Source organism: Pleurodeles waltl, chromosome 8 (assembly GCF_031143425.1).
Source record: "Pleurodeles waltl isolate 20211129_DDA chromosome 8, aPleWal1.hap1.20221129, whole genome shotgun sequence".
In the NCBI taxonomy this organism is placed as follows: domain Eukaryota; kingdom Metazoa; phylum Chordata; class Amphibia; order Caudata; family Salamandridae; genus Pleurodeles; species Pleurodeles waltl.
In genome coordinates this window covers 1,192,959,813-1,192,972,572 of record NC_090447.1, presented here as the reverse complement: position 1 = coordinate 1,192,972,572, position 12,760 = coordinate 1,192,959,813, and the positions used below count along the sequence as shown (strand labels likewise).

Below are 12,760 nucleotides of genomic sequence, written 5' to 3'. Positions count from 1 at the left end.
CCCAGGGGCAATTATGATATTGAACGGGGTGGGGGGTGCATATTACAGCACTCATGGCAACTTCTATAACATTATCAAAAATATAAATGAAGCATTAGCAGTCGAATTAATGAATAAAAAACTGTGAATGGCGGAGGTGCAAGTTATAGTTCCCTTACGGCATGAGCTATAGTTACTTGAGATAACTCTAACTATAACAGGTGGATTTCTATGGTTTTGTACATTTAAAATGTGAGCCTAACTAGAACGTCCCTGCAACATTTATTTTTTTAAGTGAAAAAAAATAAAAATATATATATATTACCTAGTGGCAGTCGCCACGAGGTAGTTAAGAGTTAGGGCCATGTTTCCATAGAAAAAGCGTTTTTGCCCTGTTTGACAATCTTCACCATATTATCCAAAAAAATAGTGTGCCTGTAATTCTTGTTGCGCATGTGAATCTTCAGAGTGATCTGTCAAGTGGGGCCTGAGAAAAAGGTGGGTCAAAAAATGTGTTTTGGTACACTGATTACGCTTTTGCATATTTGTTGAAAATCCATTCAGTAGTTTTTGAGATATTGGATAGGAAATAAATGTGTATATCTAGGGCCGCAGATCAGTCGCAATGTTTTTACAGTGATTGCGGCAAATTCGCTAATGCGCATGCCAACAGGAATGCTGTGACTCGCTGGCGCAATCTGACCAGGAGGTTGTGGCCACCATTTTAGGTAAGCAGACACGGTCCCCAGGGGTGAGAAATCAAATGAAAAGTGAAATAGGGGGTTAGGCTGGAGGTACCCTGACCTCAGGGCTGTGGTATAGGGGTCTTTGAGGGTCAAATTATGACCTTAAACATGTGGTCTGCATTTGTGCCTTTAAAATGAAAGCCAGTGTGTAAGTTAGATTTTTTTTATAAAACAAAATACCCTCAAGATCGTATGCTCAAACGGGTACCCACAAATTCAGATATACAAATAACCACTGCTCCTAAACTCCATAACTTGTGCCCATTTCAGAAGTACATATGTTTCCTTGATACCCATTTTTCATTCTATATATTCTATACTCAGTACACAAAGAAAAATCATTCTAAGTTGCATCTCAGTTGCTGCGTCCTGTAACCTTGGGTTCTTTGAGAACCTAAAAACTCTATATGTTCCAGCAACCAGAAGGATCTTGTAGACGTAATGATATATTACTTTTGTAAATCGCCCATTGTGACAAAAAGTTACAGACGAAAATGTTGTCACTAAAATGGCCATTTTTGCATACTCATTTTAAATACTTTTTAATTTCAACACTTAAATTCTTTGGGAAAACCTTAAAGGATCTATGGATCTGATCCCTTGCTGAATTCTGAATTTTGTCTACTTTTTAGAAATCTATAGATTTCATGGATCACCCATGGGTTTTACGCTGGTTTCCACCACAAATTAAAAGTAGGTTGAAAAGTGGGCTACCTCTTTGAAAAATGCCAAAATTGTGATAAAAATATAGTTTGTTTTGTTTTTTTATTCAGCTCTGCATGTTTGTGAAAGCAGGGAAGATGATGCCTTTAGCACAGCCAACTATTTGTTGATGCCCTTTTACAAATTGGGTTTCAGGTTGCCAGAGTACGCATCCTGTATAAGCAAGAACCACCACTCTAGTCAGGATAAGCTAGATACACACTTAGAGATAACCTGTCCTCACTCTCTAGTAGCTTGGCATTCAGCAGCCAGGCTTCTCTAAAGAGGCAATGTGTAAAGTATTTGCACAACACACACACACACACAGTACCACAATGAAAACACTACAAAGACTCTACACAGGTTTAGAAAAATAGAGTTTATCTGAGTAACTCAAAACCAAAATGACAAATATCCAATCCGTAGAAGAAGATAATATGAATTTTTTAAAGAATAAAACAGAAATAGTGCTTAGAAGTCAATAGCACTAATAGGTTACTTGAGGTCAAACTAGACTGGGGTAAATCCAAAATTAAGGCTGACCACAATGCTAGACAGGACGACTACAGGACTCACACAGAGCCTGCTGAAAGAGTACCTTGGATAGAGCAGGCGTTGGTGTCGAAGACTCGATGCGTTGGTTCGGATCCACACAGTCGGGTAGATGCGTCGGCATCAAACCTTGCAGTTGTGTCATATTTCACCTTAAGAATTGGTCTAACCTCGGTACTCAATTCGAGAAGGAGGAACAGGGGGCGAATCAAGGTCCAGCATACATGCCCACAGAAAGGGTTATGTAAACAAAAAGAGTAAGCAGTTTTTAGGGTACATATAGAAGAGAGAAAGGGGTTGGAGATAACCAGAGAGACCGTAACAGGGGACCTGATCTCTCAGGAGCAAGGGCCCTCACAAACCCAAATGAGAGTCATGCTTCATCATCGGGCAGCTCCTTGTTGGGCCAGTGCTGCAATGCCCAATGGGCCCCAGTGAGGGCTCTTTGCCAGAGTTCTTTTATATTTTGCAGATGTGAAGGATGAGGTGCTGTGTTGTGAAGTGAGTAGACTGGTGTAGAGTGGAGATAAAAATAACTAAGGAGTATCCTAATCCTATTTAATAACAGGTACCCTTGCAATAGCGGAGGTGGGACTTATATGTAATAAAAGGAGAGTTTAAGGCTTAGCAAGTGGTTTTAAATGCCAAGTTGAAGTGGCACTGACATTGCACACAGGCTCTGCAATGGCCTGAGACATGTTTAAGAGTAACTGAAGTGGGTAGCACAATCAGTGCTGCAGGCCCACTAGTAGCATTTAATTCAGGGGCCCTGGGTATATGGTATACAAATTTGCTAGGGACTTATAAGTAAATTAAATAAGCAAACTGTGCACATACCAATGTTAATGGGAAAAGCACATGCACTTTAGCACTGGTCAGCAGTGGAAAGTGCTCAAAGTCCTAAAGCCAACAAAAAGATACAGCAAAAATGTGAGGCAAACAGTTTGGGGGAAGAGCACCCTAAGGCTGATAGGTCTAATGTGCCCTTTTTAGGGAAACAAAATCTGGAGAACGTCTTTCCAATTTTTCCACCCAAAACTAAATTTTTTGGTATATCTTGCCTATTTTCTCAGTCCGCTCCAGGTACTCCACAAACATCGAATACCATTAGAATGCCTAGTATGTTGAAAAAAGGACTCAAATGTGACATTTATGGCTTCTGTGCAAAAAAAGTTATGGAGCCCTGAGAAACGTCCTTAACCACGCGTTGTATACAACGAGGATGGTTCCCATGCAAGCGTAACCACACTTGCCTAAACAACGCATTGGCTGTTTCTGTGCCTTAGCCATGCATGTGCTGAACTACGCATATGTGTGGTTATGGCACAGAAACAACCTAGCTTTGTTCGGTAGAGGACGTCGTGAGGTAAGTGGGGCAGGAGTGGGGAGTGGATTAAGAGATTGGGGTGGGTGGGAGATTTTGTTGGGTTGGAGGCCGGGGGTGGGCTATTTTTTTTAAGGGGCGGGTAGGGCGTTTGGGTATTTTTTTAAGGAATTAGGGTTGGGCTAGGGTGCAGGAGTGGTGAGGTGAGTGGGGCTGGGTCAGGGGTGGGAGTGGGGATGGATTAATGGATTGCGGTGGGTGGGTGCTGGGGCGGGCTATTTTTTTTTAAGGGATGGGGGGTTTGGGTATTTTTTTAAGGAATTAGGGTGGGGTTGGGCTAGGGGCGGGAGTGACACGGTGAGGTAAGTGGGGATGGGACAGTTATTAAGGGATTGGGGTGGGTGAGGGGCTGGGAGAGGGCTATTTTTTTTTTAAGGGACGGGGTGGGGCTACACGCGGTGAGTGGTGCTGGGGTGGGGTGCATTAAGGGATTGGAGTTTGTATTTTTTTAAGGAATTAGGGTGGGGGTTGGGCTAGGGGCGGGAGTGACACAGTGAGGTGAGTGGGGATGGGGCAGGGGTGGGGGGTAGATTAAGGGATTGGGGTGGGTAGGAGGCTGGGAGCAGGCTATTGTTTTTTAAGGGGCAGGGTCGGGGGCTTGGATATTTTTTTAAGAAATTAAGGTGGAGGGGTTGGGCTAGGGGTTGGAGTGATGCGGTGAGTGGGGCTGGGGTGGGGGTGGATTAAGGGATTGGGGTGGGTGGGGGGCCGGGGTGACACGGTGAGGTGAGCGGGGCTGGGGTGGGATGGGGTGGATTAAGGGATTGGGGTGGGTGGGCTATATTTTTTTAAGAGGTGGGGGTTTGGGTATTATTTTAAGGAATTAGGGTGGAGGAGTTAGACTAGGGACAGGAGTGATGCAGTGAGGTGAGTGGGGATGGGGCAGGGGTGGGGGGTGGGATTGTGGGTCTTTTTCTTTTTTAAGGGGCGGGGGCTTGGGTTTTTAAGGAATTAGGGTGGAGGGGTTGGGCTAGGGGCTGGAGTGATGCAGTGAGGTGAGCGGGCAGGGATGGATTAAGGGACTGGGGTGGGCTATTTTGTTTTTAAGAGGTGAGGGTTTGGGTATTTTTTTAAGGAATTAGGGTGGAGGAGTTGGGCTAGTGGGTGGGAGTGCGCAGTGAGGTGAGTGGGGCTGGGGCAGGGGTGGGGCTGGGGGGAGTGTATTAAGGGATTGGGGTGGGTGGGGGGCTGGGGCAGGCTATTTTATTTTTAAGGGGTGGCGGTGAGGGGGTCTGGGTATTTTTTTAAAGGAATTAGGGTGGGGGTTGGGCTAGGGGCGGGAGTGACACGGTGAGGTGAATGGGGATTTGGCAGGGGCAGGGTGGATTAAGGGATTGGGGTGGGTGGGGGGCTGGGAGCAGGCTATTTTTTTTTAAGGGTCAGGGGTAGGGGGTTTGGGTATTTTTTTTAAGGAATTAGGGTGATGGTGGTCTAGGGTGTGAGTGACGCGGCGAGGTCAGTGAGGCTGGGGCAAAGGTGGGGGGTGGATTGAGGGAGTGGGGTGGGGGGCTGGGCCGGGCTTTTTTTTTAAGGGGCGGGTCTTGGGTTTTTTAGGAACTAGGGTGGAGGGGTTGGGCTAGGGGCTGGAGTGATGCGGTGAGGTGAGCAGGGCAGGGGTATGGGTAGGGGTGGATTAAGGGATTGCGGTGGGTGTGGGTGGGCTATTTTTGTAAGAGGTGGAGGTTTGGGTATTTTTTTAAGGAATTAGGGTGGAGGAGTGGGGTTAGGGGCGGAAGTGATGCGGTGAGGTGAGTGGGACTGGGGCAGGGGTGGCTGGAGTGTATTAAGGGATATCTGGGGTGGGCTATTTTTTTTTTTAAAGGGCGTGGTGGGGGAGTTTCAGTATTTTTTTATTTAGGGTCGGGCGGGGTGAAGAGGTGGGGAAAGGTTTAAGGAAGGGTGGGAGGAGAGAAGAGGAGGAAGGATCGGGAGAGGGTGTGTGAGGTAAGTGGGGTTGGGGCTGGGTTGGTGGGTAGTTTTTAGCGGTGGGGTGGATTTAGGGCTTAGGGTGGGGGGCAGTCAGTGTACTTTAGCTTCAGTTTTTAGGGGTGGGGGGTCGGGGTCTTTTGTTTTTTACGGCTCAGAGTGGGTGGGGGGTTTGGGGTAACTTAGTACTTAGAGGCCAGGGTGAGGGGGACAGAATAGTTTATATGTTTATTTTTTTAGGTCTTAGGGTGGGTGGGGGGCTAGGGGTAGTCTACTTATTAGGGGGCAAGGTTTTAGGGCTCAGGGCCGGTGAGGGATGTCATGGTAGTTTAGTTTTTAGGGGTGGGGTGTCAGGGTAGTTTTTCGGGGGTTCTCAGGGCAGGGGGGGGGTCAGGGTAGTTTTTTTTTTAGGGGTGGGGGAGTCAGGATAGTTTTTTTGGGAGCTTAGGGCGGGTGGGAGGTGTTGGAGTAGTTTACTTTTATAGGGTTTGGGGCTCAGGATAGTTTTTTTTTAGGTTTAGGGCAGGTGGGGGGTCAGGGTACTTTATTTTATAGGGGTGAGGATCGGGATGTTGGGATAGTTTTTTTTTTTTAGGGTGGGGGTAGGGATAGTTTAGGCATTAGGATTGGGGGTAGTTTTGGGCCTCAGGGCAGGTGGGGAGGTGGTACAATAGAACCACGTATACCGTTTTGCATGCCGTTTCCACACATGCCTTTACTAGGCATGCTTTTACAACAAAAATTTGTTGTAAAGGAATACGTGGTAAAGGCATGTGTGGAAACAGCGCACCCATTGTTCCAACCACGTTGTTAAGGCATGCGTGGTTCCAGCATGCGTGGTTCCATCATACAACCTGGAGCCCTAAGTGCAAACTACCCCAAATAGCCAAAATAGGGTGCATAGTTTGCAGGGGAAAGGCCCAGCAGTTAACGGGTTAAGTGCTAGTGCTAAGCACTGGAAACCACTGGCTCAAATTAAGCTACCATTTGGTAGTATAAGGAGGCAGGACATTCTTCATAAAGGACTCAGGGGTGGCAAAATGGAAGTGTATGCTGGTCTTATTTGGGATCAAATTATTTTGAGTTTCAAAACGGAGGCTTCAATAGAATATTATTTAAACTCCTATCATATCTGAACTTTGCATTTTTCTTCTGTGTAACCCGTCCTGAATCAGCTTTGCAAAGCTGCATGTGTTTCCTTGCATGCTTTCCTAAAAACATTTACCAAAACATTGGTGATTCTGCCCTAAATGGTGAGTGCTATCACTCCATACTTCCAATGATTTTTCCAATTCATTCGAAAGTTACACAGCCAGGACCCTCTCTTATAGTTTGTGAAACAGAGTATTTCATGCCAGCCTCTGAATTGGACATGGTGAGGTTGCCCTAGTGTATGGTAATTCTGCCAAATCATGAAACATGTTTAAATATAAAACACATCAACATTTCCACAAGCCAGGAAGGCAAATGTGGCTGCAGCAGAAAGTTGCGCTGGTAAAATCTGGTTGGAAGTGAAACACAAGTGTATGCTCCAGGCACGTGCTGGTTTTTATGTGCCTGCTGCGTTCTGCTTACAGTAAAGGCACCTGATTCTGCCTTGCACCACATTCAGTCTATGGTGTGTGAGTGGCAACCTCCTCAAATAGGGTCCCTATGCATATGTATAAAACAAGCACTGGCAAAGCCAATAGGTCGTGCTTTTGGAACCTATTGGCTTTGCCAATGATTTTAGCAATATTACTCTATATACATTGCATATTTTATGTAAATAAAAACTTTGAATCTGTTGACATTTGTAACCTCTCTTTGCTTTACAACAATGTTGTATTGTAACTGAAATTCACTTTACTAGGTTTTGTGGCTGCATTCTCTGTAAAGCACAGGACGGTAGTTCACATGTTTTAAGCCATTCCCTTCACCACTTGGGCCATGCCCCTTCTAGTGCCAAAACACCACCTCCTTTTTCATCTCGCTTAAAGCGATGTGATTGATTCACAATAGGCTTTCCTTGCCTACACACAGATAAAAGCTGCCTCATATGCAAGACCTAAAAATTGTGATGTAGTAAAATTGTGGAGTAAGTGAAGCATCTAGAACTCGTGGTGCACAGAGGAGGAGGGGCCACTTTGCTTCTCTGCAGCCCTCACTCTTCTGCGTCTCTAGGATGGCAGACGCACAGCTGATGTTGTGTCAGGGGGAGTTGATTGGATACTGAGTACTATTTAATTAGTAGGAACCGTACAACAGTGCTCTTCAGTAGAAGAATTGTGAAGGCTTGACCGCCATTGCGACACCCAAAGCCTTGGTTGTAGGAACTGGGGCTTTTGATGCAATTGCACCCCTTTACAAGTGGAGCTCCAGTATCTGTTCCCCGCGAAGTTGATCCAAAAGTTCTGCAAGTAATTTTCTCCCTGCCAAAGAAGAACCTAATATCCATGGCGTGGAATGGGGGTGGGAGGTGGGGGACAAACTAACGAGAGGGCCCATGCTCCAGGCAAGGGGTAAACCAAGTAGCGGAAGGAAAGGCCACACAAGCTATCGAATAAGAAACAAGCAGGTGAAAGCGATAATGAAGCCATGGTAAGCAACAAGTGTACTCTATACCTACGTAGGGCTCATAAAGGCAAGACCTAAAAAGTGCTCTGCGTTTTGTAGGACAGAACTTGGGGAGTTTACACCTGCGCTGTGGTGGGCGGACCAGTGAAGGCTGGTCAGCAGTTTCAAACCACAGCTCTGCCTTTTCCAGAAGGTAAGTCATTCCGACTTTGGAAAGTAAGGACACCTCATTGGTTGGTGCAGTGTTACGCCATAGTCTTCATAGGGATGTAATAGGCGTCTTTAGAAATGCACTTGCGCAATATGTATTACAAAATGGCTGCAGAAGTGTCGTTAGCCATTTCTGTAATTTGGAAATGCCAACAGAAGGTAAAAAGCGCCAGGGCACCTCTGCAAATCAGCTCCAGGTGATCAACAGCTTTACCCTCACATTATCATACCAAACTCCCCTTTATTTGCAGTAGGCACTCCTTGGGCAACCTTGACAGTATACAACTGCTGCAAAGCGGCTGTGGGAGATGTGCCCACTTCATAAAGGTATTCACAAATAAATAAATACTTATAAAAGAAGTACCATAGGGATGGGACATTTTACAGGGAAAATGAAAGGGAAAATAATTAAAAGGCACAACCCCATACTGAGCACCTAACTATTCCTGCCAACATAAAGTTATGGGTGCACAAAAAACAAATCAGCAGACATTTCATGTAACAGAAGACCAAAGTCTGGCGAACGCAGTGACTAGAGAATAATTTTACCCACACAAGCCCTTGAAATGATGTCTTCACTAATGTGTGTCCTTTTAGCACTACACCATCTAACTGCCTCCCTAAAGTGAGACTAGATATATGGCCACAGAAAGATGTGCACAGATGCGCACTTACCTGAAAACCAGCCAATCATTTCCCCCTACTATTAAAATGAACAATGTCGTGTTGGTGGCAATGAAAAAGCAATCACGAAAGGCAAAAAACAACATAAGGGAACTCACCTCCAGGATTTTAAAACTCCTTCCTAGTGGTACCGAGTGTGCAGTGCTGGCAGGAAGTTAGTAATCCCCCTCTTTCCTCCCATAGGGCACACATTCCCCTCAGTCAGAGATATTCAGTCCGGTTGTCCCGCAGACCTGTGAAGAAGCACTCCCGAGCTGGCCCTCACTTCAAGGCTGCCTGTAGGACTGGGAGAACGACCACAGCCGGCCTGGCACACTCTGCAGGCGCACTGCTCTCCCCGAGCAGGAGGAAGGGTGGGCCCGCTGCAAGGTGAACGCCCAGCTCCCCTCACGTGCTGCACAACCGGACACAAGGGGTCCCCACCAGCCACACAGATCCAATGGTAGTGGCTGACTTCACTCCAGTGAACTGCATCCGTTCCGGGTCCCCTCGGCTGAGCCAGGAAATGAGTGTGCATCAGACAATAGGGCAAAACCAGCACAAACACCAGGGAAAGCCTGCGAGCATACAGTGCCTCGGTGGAGGATGACTGAACAGCGCCTACTGCTTCTAACAAAGTTATGAGAACACATGAGTCAGACGCAACATTAAGTTTCAGATTTTTCTCAGTTCCTACTGTTTAGTGGTGTATTCAGAAGATGTTTTAAATGACATGTCCCTTAATGGGAACCTGCTAAAGTGTGTCATTTCAGCTATGGCCTCGAGGCACCTTCTTAACCTGGGCGACTTTTTAGAGTTGTGGAAGTGTATAGTGGTTTGGTTGTGTACGGCTAGCACTGATTTATTAGACTTCTCATTTAGTAATGTGCTGGTTAATGGGAAATTTTTATGAGTTTGATCTGTTAAAGATCTTGGGGCCAGATGTAGCAAATGGTTTGCGACTCGCAAACGGCGAAAATCGCCGTTTGCGACTCGCAAACCTGAGTTTGCTATGCAGAAATGCCTTTTTGCGAGTCGAGACCGACTCGCAAAATGCATTTCAGAGTCGCAAATAGGAAGGGGTGTTCCCTTCCTATTTGCGAGTCGGAGTGGTATGCAACTCCATTTGCGATCGCGTACGCGGTCGCAAATGGAGTCGCAGTTACCATCCACTTGAAGTGGATGGTAACCCACTCGCAAACGGGAAGGGGTCCCTATGGGACCCCTTCCCCTTTGTGACTGGACCCAATATTTTTTTTTCAGGGCAGGGAGTGGTCCAAGGCACCACTCCCTGCCCTGAAAAATCCGAAACTAAAGGTTTCGTTTTTTTTGGAGTGCAGCTCGTTTTCCCTTAGGGAAAACGGGCTACACTTAAAAAAAAAAAAAAAAAACCTGCTTTATTGAACAGCAGGTCGCTAACATGGAGGCCTGCTGACGTCAGCAGGCCTCCATGTTAGCGAGTGCCTATACTCGCAATGGGGCCGCAATTTGCGACCCACCTCATTAATATTAATGAGGTGGGTCATTGCGACCCCATTGCGAGTGGCAGTCGGTGTCTGAGACACCGTACTGCATAGCAATTTGCGACTTGCAAATTGCGAGTCGCAGGGACTCGCAATTTGCAAGTCGCAAATTGCTTTTTACGTACATCTGGCCCTTGGTGCGTTATACGTTTGTGGTTGGAGGTGCCGATGGACTTTACCATTTTTCAATGAGTTGGTGGTCAGTTGGCCATTGCCTGGCCTATGGTTCAGTAGGTTGCATTGCTAGCCAGGTAATAGTTTTGCACGGTTGGTGGTGTGGTAAGTAACATTTCTTTAGGGAAGGAGTGGTGCGATGAAGTTCTGTTGTGGGGGCAGAGCTTTGCCATTTGTACAACTGTGGTGCTGTGTAGTGCACAAGAGTATCACGGGGTCTGTCAAGTGTGTTCGGCGTCCAAGACTAATTGGAGATGTTTCATAAAGTGAGAGTTCCGTGTCCGATTATGGCCTATCCGAAGTGTAGTGGGTGAGGGCTTGCGGTCAGTCTCTTATGTACTTCTTCTGGTGGGTCTTGCTCCTGGGTAATGTTTGTAGGACGGATTTGAGAGCGGACTATTTAGCAGATATTATGCGTACATTTGGCAGGACAGTAGGAGCAGAAGAGGCAAGGCCGTGGTAGGCTGGTCGAGAGAGAAAGGCAAATGGAATCAGGTTTGGTGTGTCTGTATCTTTCAGTTCGTAGACTGAAAGCAGGCCTTTCAGAGGGGTGCACTGAGAAGGGCAGTAGGCCCAGTAGACTCCCTGGGGTTTAAGAGTCCGAAACCTCTTCCTCGTCTGACAGTGCCTGCACCCATACACAGCTGCCTGCCTCTTACCAATAGACATATTTATCTGCTGGAGCCCACAAACAGAAAAGCGAAAAGGTATGAGTTTGGGGGGAGGGCTACTATGTACACTTCCCTTCATTTCCATAGATACTCTGATGAATTGGAGAGCAGAAGTATCAGGGTTCGAGGAGTAGTCAGCATGCCTAAGTCCATGCCCTTTCACTTAACTAGCTTAAGTGGCCCAGAGCTAGGCTACCAGAGTGTGGGTCCTCACCCTTGCTTTCCTAGGTGGCAGCTCAAGGGTGACCCCTATGACCTTGGTCCAAGGAGGACAGGAGCCGATGAGCCCCAGTTTGGATACATTTGGGACATAAGGAAGGATATGGACCAGTGCTTGTTTTGTCCAAGGCAGTGGTGGCTGGTGACATTTGAAAGTAGTAGGGTGTAAGAGTTGGGTCTGACTTTTATGTAGAGAGTGAACCGAGCAAGCCTAATGGACAAACAGTTGGGCCAGGGTGAGTCCTCCTCCCAAGAGAAAATAGAAAAAAAATTGGACAAATGGTGCATTTGAAAGCAAATGAATTTAGTGAGAAAGCAAGGTTTATTAAGCAGTGCAAATGTACAGCCTTGAAATGTTAAACACAATAAAAACTGCCCCATACCTAACCCAGTTATTTTAATTGTACAGCTTGACAACTTCAGGCCCTTTAAAGTGTGTGCTTGTGCAGTGTCTTGCACTGCATGCGGCATCAACTTTGGAAGAAAATGCTCTAACCAGGCATCGTGAAGCACCCATAGCTGCTGGCTGCAATCAGTCATACAGAACTTTTTGCAGGCAGGTCTTTAAGAGGGATGAAAAAAGTGGGGGTGCTCCAAAAGGGACATGTAAAATACATTTCTATGATTCCCTTATTGTGCCACTGGACCTGTAATTTGGTTTCTCTCCAAGATGTTATTGATCTCTGTGGGGTTTTATGTCTTGTTCTCTATGTTGTGTTGTGATTTGACCTTGGAGCCAAAAACAGGTTCCTTCTGCTATGTTCATGTGTCTAGTTTTGTTGACCAATACAGATATCGTCCTAAACGGGTTACTTTTGCTATGTACAGATATCGTCCTAAATGGGTTACTTTTGCAATGTTTATATGTGTGTAGTTTTGCTGACCTATTTAGACATCAACATTAATTAGTTAACTCAAGACTTCAGACAGGCCCTGAGCACCTTATTGAGCAATGTACTATCACTTCCGTCACTTACTCCTCTGACACCCATCATGCCTTCCTTCCTAATTCAGACTTGTATCCCTTCAACAGAGTGTGACTACAACGGGAAACTCTCCCCCCCTCCCAGACCTGAAGCAAATAGCCTTTCCTCTTAGGGTAAGAGCTTCTGCCCGAGCATTTTTTTTAGGACTCTAATAAGAGCCATATACAGCCCGTTCGATAGGTTTTGCATGTCTGTTTGTGTGTCCCACAGCATGGTTCTCCAAACTTGTGTGTAGTGGTTTGCAGTGCTTTTTCAAATACACCTCGTACACCCCGTGTTCTTAGACTAATGTATGATTAACTTTCTTCTCTTTAGGCCTTTCTAACTGTTTTCATGAACAGGTAGGCCCAGTGTGCATGTCAACGTATGTGCTCACCCTTTAGCTTAATCCGTCCCCCCCATATGTAAGAGGGATCCTAGGCCCTGACGAATGCCCCAGACCAGTATAGAAGAGGGCAGAAACATGTTG

At 46.2% G+C, this 12,760-nt stretch overlaps 1 protein-coding gene across 1 annotated transcript in view; it reads right to left on the bottom strand.

Moving 5' to 3' along the window:
- The window catches only part of THSD1 (thrombospondin type 1 domain containing 1), a 60,894-nt gene extending 51,758 nt beyond the window's left edge, over positions 1–9,136 (bottom strand). The window contains exon 1 of the mRNA XM_069205464.1: positions 8,838–9,136. The gene's annotated coding sequence lies outside the window, so the exon portion shown is untranslated. The remainder of the gene's footprint in view (positions 1–8,837) is intronic.
- Positions 9,137–12,760: the final 3,624 nt, after the last annotated feature.